The following is a 7,052-nucleotide window of genomic DNA, read 5'->3' as shown; positions in this document are numbered from 1 at the left end:
GTTTGACTCCAGAGCCATTCATTCAAACATTTATTAAATGCTTTCTCTATGTCAGGCCCTGGACCCACAGAAAGGAACCAGACATGGTGAGCGTGGTGCTGTAGTTCTCATCCAGGGGTAGAGGTAGCTTCCTGGGGGAAAGGGTTGGAAATTCCTGATTACTGTTTTGAGTTTTATCATCAGTGGGCCTACTATGAGATAGCTAATTCCTGCCCTGTGAGGGAAAATCCTACACAAAATGTCAATAATACTCCACTGAGAAACCATTCAAGGAAAGAGCACAGGTTTTAGGATCTTTCAGACCTGGATTGAGTCCTGGCCCTGCCATTTCAAGGTTGTGTGACTTTGGACAAGTCACCTCATCTCTCTTAGCCTCAGCTTCCACCTCTGAAAAACATGGTCAGAGAGATTATGTATGTGAAGTGCCCAGTAGTGTCTGGCATGCCTTGGTTGCTCAGCAAACATGAGTACTCTTTCTTATTTAAGCAGACACCAGGAAGTACAGAGGAGAAGCAGCTTTGGCTTCCAGCATCCCTCCAAAGCATCTCCTTCTCTTGGGGATGCTCTAAGCAGGCTAGGCTGTGGGCATGAAGGTGGTCTCTCACCAGCATCATCCTTCCCTCTTCTCTTCATCCAGGACCAGGGCCAATGGCCAGAAAGTCTCTCTTCCTCATTTACTTGAGGCCACTTCATCTCTCTGAGCCTTGGCTTCCTTGCCTGTCACATGAAGAGATTGACATCTGCTGTATCTGATTGCCCTGCCTTCTTTCCCTCTTCTGATAACAGCACCAAATTCTCTTTCAGGAAACATTTCTCTCCCACGCAGTTCATGTGGTCACATGGTCTAGAGCTGGCCAATCAGAATCAGTTTCCATCTTCCTCACCCCATCAGTCGATTCAGGGATGAGCACATGAGCTAAGCCAGAGCAACAAGAGTGGTCCCAAGAGCCACCTGCACTGCCAGGAAATAGGTCTTATCCTTTCAGAGGGGATTGGGATACCAGGACAGTGTCAGCATGAAGGTGTTGAGATGTGGGTAATGTTCCTTGAGGAACAGCTGCCTGAGAAGGCAGCCAACAAGAGGAAAAGAGAGAGTAGACCTGTCCCTGGATTTTCCATCTATGCCTCAGTATTTTCCTTTCTTTTGCTAAAACCAGTTGGAATTGAATGTTATTTGTAATAGAAAGACTTCTGGCTTACTCAGGGGCTGAAAATACTTACGTCAAAAGTTTGTTGTGTGGATCAAAGAAGAAGATGATGTAAGTGAAAGTGTTTTTATAAACTGTATATGACTGGATGCTGTTAAGTTATTAATGAGGCATTAAAGCAGGAACACACATTCCATGTGAGGGATGAGTCAGTCCCATCTACTTGGAAGGCTCAGAGCCCTCAAGGGTCATACAAGAGTCATCTGGAAAGGCAAATTCTTGCCCCCTAAATTTTCAGTTCTTTGAGTGCAGGGTTTCAAAGAATGAGGTGTCTTTGGATTGGGGCACAACTGTTTCTTATGTGACTTTGTACCATAGCTGGTCATTTGACAAGAAGCCATAGGACACAGAGGGACAATCTCTGGTTTGTCCCTGATAGTCATCAGCTATAGTGACACTGGACAAATCCTTGCCTTGCCATGAATCTCTGATTTTCCCCTGTCACTCAAGGGAGGGCTTGTTGGATCATCTCTTAGGAAGCTCCTGGCACACTTGGTTACTAACCAAAGGGTTGGAGGTTCAATTCTACCCAAAGGCAGCTTGGAAGAAAGGCCTGGCTATGTACTTCCAAAATATCAGCCATTGAAAACCCTGTGGAACGTGGTTCTACTCTGACACACATGAGGGCACCTAGAGTTGGAATGTACTCAACTGAATGTCTATCCAGGGACAAGGAAATGCCTGCTCTCTTGCAGTACATACTTGTTCCTAGATTCTCTGGAGAAGCTACATGTTGGAAACCATAGCCCCCACCAGAAAGAGACTTTATCTAGAGTTTGGCGGAAACTCCAGTTTGTTGACTGGGAGCTCTGGTATTGTAGTGCCTAAGGTATTTGACTGCTAACCAGAAGGCTGACAGTTCAAACCCACCAGCCACTCCTCGGAAGGAAGGTTGGGCAATCTACTTCCGTGGTGATACTGCCTCAGAAACCCAAGGAGGGGTTGCTATGTGTTGGATCTGATTCGATGGTAGTGAGTTTGGGTTTGAGTTTAGTTGTTGACTGGCCCAGTTTCCATTTCTAATTCTCTGACCCTTGTCTATCTATTCCTGAAACTCAATTTCCCATCTTCCTTCTCAGTCAGGTGAGGCTATGGGACACAGTTCTAGTGAAAGACATACTGGTGGAAATGGAGTGATGTGGTCTCTTTCTCTTCCTCCTTTGTACTGCCTGGAACATAGATATGAGATGCTAAGTACGAGGAAGTAAGAATACATTCTGAGGATGATGGACCAGAAACACATGAAGAGTCTAGACTCCTGGTGGCATCACTGAGTAGCTGCACCACACCTGGGCTGCTTGCCTCTGGACTTTTGGTTGTTTGAGAAAAAGAACACCCCACTCTGTTTTTATTTAAGCATCTATGTTTGGGGCTAGTGTTATATGCAGCCAAACGCATCCCTCATACATTAGATGAGTGTTTTCCTGCACCCATTTTCTTTGAAACTCCTGTGTCTGTACAAGTTTTTCCAGACCTAGAATCACAGCAGGTAGAACAGAATTCTAATAGTTTCACCAGTAATTAGCATTTGCCAAATGTTACCTCAGTGCCGGGAACTGAGCTGGTTTTACCTTCACAATGGTCCTAGGAAATACATCTCAGTATTACCCTCCTTTGCAGATGAGGAGGCTGAGGCTCGGAGAGGACAAATGACAGGCTCTGTGTCATGGAACTAGAATACTGAAGCTAGACTCCAAAGCCAGGTCCAGCCTGACTCCAAAAGCCCTGTGCCCCACATTTAGCACACCCGATTCAACATGCTTATTTAATAGGTAGGGAAACTGAGGTCCTAGAGGGACAATGACTTGCTCAAAGTTGCATAAGAGTTCAGGAGGGTTGTGTTGCTAGAAATCTGACCTTCTGTGTCCCCATTCCAGGGCTCTTTCCATGACATTTTGCTGATCAGTGAATGAGGCGGCTTACAGCCAGGGTAAGGTCTGGGCACCATGGGAGCTATTGAAGATTCTGAGCAGAATGAGGAGAGCATTTCACACACCAAAGGAGAGATATCAAAACAATACCTTTTCCTTTGACTGTCTCTCATGTGGCTGGAGGAGGAGGGGGACCAGGGGACTGACACTTTGAGCCCTAGCCACCTCCCAAGCAACTATCATCTCTTAGCCAGGCAATGGCTCTAGCTCCTCTGTCACAGGCGGCTGGGTCCCCAGATCCTGAGAGCTGATGTCTGATCCTGAGAGCAGATAACACTGATGGTGGAGGCGGGCTGGGGAGGATGCCAGTGGCATGAGTGATCAGATGGTGACTGTGCTGGGGCTGCTCAGATGGCCCCAGCTGCCCAGTGGTGAGGTCTGTAGGGCAGGGGGACCCTGCAGTGGAAACTCCCCACATAGGCTTGGGGACTCTCCACTCACCAACATCCTGCTTATTTATCTTCTAGGGTTTGGGACCTGAGAGAGTCAGGGATTAGGCAGAGCAGAGAGTTAAGCTTGTAGACATTGAAATCAAAGAGACTGGGGTTCAAATCCCACCACTACCATCGACTAGCTGGTGGCCTTTAGCAAGTTAGCAAGTTTTCCTTTTTATAAAAATGGGGACAAGATGAGAACCGATTTCATGGGGCTATATAAGGAGATGGTGCTCCAAAACCCTTTAGCACAATGCCACCAAAACCCAGACCACACCCACTGCCATTGAGTTGATTCCAACTCATAAAGACCCCATAGGACCCCATAAGATAGAACAAAAAGTTATAACTTTATAAAGTTATAAAGACCCCATAGGACAGAACTGACTCATAGGGTTTCCAAGGCTGTACCCTTTATAGAAGCAGACTGCCTCATCTTTCTCCCACTGAGCGGCTGATGAGTTCAAACAGCCAATCTTTTGGTTAGCAGCTGAATGTTTTAAACACTATGCCACAGGGCTCCCTACCACATTGTAAGTCCTCAGAAAGGGCTCTCCATCTGCAGTCTTTGAGCCTCAGTTTCCCATTTTGCATAGTGAGGATAACGATACCCACCCCCCTTTGGAATTGTTGAGAAGATTTCAGTGAGAAAGGGGTGTGAAAACATTTTATGACCCTCAGTTCTTAGCTTCCCAGCTGAACTATGTTGGGGGTCAAATTGAACCCCTCTTCCCCAACAGACAACCACCACCCCAACAGTGCAACTAAGTCCAAACACAGCCTGGTTGTGCTAGGGATTATGCACATTGCACCTGGTATTCCAGAACAAGGAGGCTGGGCCTTGAAAGAACCCTTATTGGCAGTGTAAACTTGGGAAAGTCATTTCAGCTCTCTGGCCCTCAGCTCCTTTCTCTGTAAAATGTAAAATGATGCAGACTTCATAAGGCTTCATATTGGATTACATATGATAGCGCATTGTAAAACACACAGCCCTCTGCCTGGCACATAGTAAATATTCAACAAATAGTAGTGATTGTTATGATTTCTAGTGCCCAACCCTAGCCTGGCACTGAGTAGGTAAAGAGAAGGGAGGCAGGACTTTGCATGAAACTCTCCCGCGTGAGTAGAAAATGGAAGGGAAGGCAGGTAAAGACCTAACATCAAGCTCCTAGTGGATACTGGGCTTGCTCACATGTTGTTGTTGCTGTTAGGTGCTATCCAATTGGTTCCACCTCATAGCAACCCTGTGTACAATAGAATGAAACACTGTCCAGTCCGACGCCACCCTCACAATCTGAGCTGTGCTCGAACCCATAGTTGTAGACACTGCGTCAGTCCATCTTGTTGAGGGCCTTCCCCTTTTTCGCTGACCCTCTGCTTTACCAAGCATGACATCCTTCTCTAGGGACTGGTTCCTTCTGACCAGTCATGACCAAAGTACATGAAACAAAATCTGGCCATTCTTGTATCTAAGGGACATTCCGGCTGTACTTCCAAGTCGGCTTTGTCCTCACAATAACTCTTGTAAGAATGGAATTACTAGCCCCATTTACAGATGGGGAAACTGAGGTCCAAGAAAGACAGTTGGCTGCCTAAGGTCACAGTGAGTGTTTTTGGCAGTGGGATATTAGGATTTGAAGAGATGTTGGATTGATTCCAGAGCTTTTCTGCTGGGCTAGGAAGCCGCCTGCAGAGGTGGGGTGGGGTAGGGCTGTGCCCAGGAGTGATTCAGGTAAGAGTCAGCTCCGGCTTTCCAAATAGTGGGTGTGGCTCGGCATGGGTGAGACTTGTCTCCAGGCATTAAAATCCAGGCCCTAGCCAGGGCCTCTTGTAGGGTGGTCAGGAGGGCATGTGATTGGTGTGGAGCAAAGGGTGGGGTTATACAGAGAGAGAAACCTCATCCCTTATCACTAGTGGGGTTTAGGGGAAGAGTCCTTCCACATGAGCTGGGAGGGGCTCAGGGCCTGGAGTGGAGCTGGACCTGTAGGTGTATTGAGGGTGTTGATCAATGGGCCTGGCTGGGGAAGGCAGGGAAACTGAGGCAAAGTGCTGACAGTTTTGGTGGTAGCCACAGCAGATGGATGTGTTGGCAGTCACATTAATGAGGCTGGGCCATCACTCATAGAGGGTCTGTATTTTTTCATCCATTCAATCAACCCCACAGACATTCATTCATTTCCTTCAATCAAGAGACATTTGCTGGATGTCTTCTATATAGGGGATCCTGTGCTTGGCTCTGGGGATACAAGAGTGATCAAGAGGCTCACATCCTAATAAGGGACAGAGAGGGGACAGCACAATCCAGCCCCAGAAACCTGAGTGTCCTCCTCTACACATTTGCTTCTCTAAAGATCCAGTGCCAATCAGTGCCAAGCCCTGGCACTTCTGCCAACATTTCTCTGCTCTCGGACTATATCTCCCCTCACACAACCTCTTGACCTGAGCCCTGTCCATGGAGGGTTGCCCTGGCACAGTCTGCTACCTTGACCACTGGCTTCTTCATTCATCGTCTTGAGATCTCCAGTGAGGTCACAGAGCCTAGCCACGTTGAGGGCTCAGTCACTACATGTTACAACTGGACCTGCCTCAGAGACCACCTGATTTAAGGTTTTTATTGTTCAAATGGGGAAACAGAGGCCTAGCAAGGTCAAGAGACTTGTCTGAGGTCACACCAGGTTAAGGTTCTTTTTCCAAACACCAGGGCCACGTATGTGTTTGTTTTTTTGTGTGTATCAGGTGCAGTGGTTTGGGAATAAGGAGTCAGCAGGAGGTCCAGGTGTGGTAACTGCTGGATCCAGGACTTGAAGGGAGGGAGTGCCTGGGAGTGGAAGGTGGGACCTAGTTTAAGCTCTTTTCTCCTTCATTGCCAGAAAGCAATGGGTAACTGGACTCCCAACCCCCAGCTTGACCCCATCCCCTTTGCTGATAATCCCATGACTCACATCTTGTCACCCTGTCAGGGTAGCTACCGAAGGCTGTGGATCTGGGCTGGTGGGGAGGACTCCAGAGCGCTACCCTTCTGCCGGCCCTACTACATCCCCTGGTCTGCTCTGGCTTGCCTCTAGCTCCTGGGGAAGCTGGCTTTTGTCCCAGTGAAGCATGGGAACAGCCCAGTGAGGTGCAGTTCTCACCTGTCTCACTTCTTCCACCTGGCATGGTTCCCTCCCTGCACTGGGGGATGCCTGGGAGCTTGCACAAGGACCTGTGTTCCTCCTGTGAGGACTTCCAGCCTGTGGGCTGCAGAGAATGGCTGGGTGTGGTGGGGAAACCTGAGATTAGAACAGAGGGATGTGGGTACTAAGAGACTCTGTGTGACCACAGGCCCATCCCTTCCTCCTTCAAGGCTCTGTTTTCCCAGTTGTAAAAAAAGAAGGAGCTGGATTCTGTAAGTTGGCCAGTGCATGTGAGCCAGGTAGACCACTGACACTAGACAGTCCTAGAGTCTGAGTTAGAGCTTGGAGAAAAATGCCTATCAATAA

The sequence above is a fragment of the Orycteropus afer genome, unplaced genomic scaffold (genome assembly GCF_000298275.1).
Source record: "Orycteropus afer afer isolate SDZICR_OR568_19922 unplaced genomic scaffold, OryAfe1.0 scaffold00037, whole genome shotgun sequence".
Classification (NCBI taxonomy): domain Eukaryota; kingdom Metazoa; phylum Chordata; class Mammalia; order Tubulidentata; family Orycteropodidae; genus Orycteropus; species Orycteropus afer.
Note: the sequence above shows the minus strand (reverse complement) of the source record.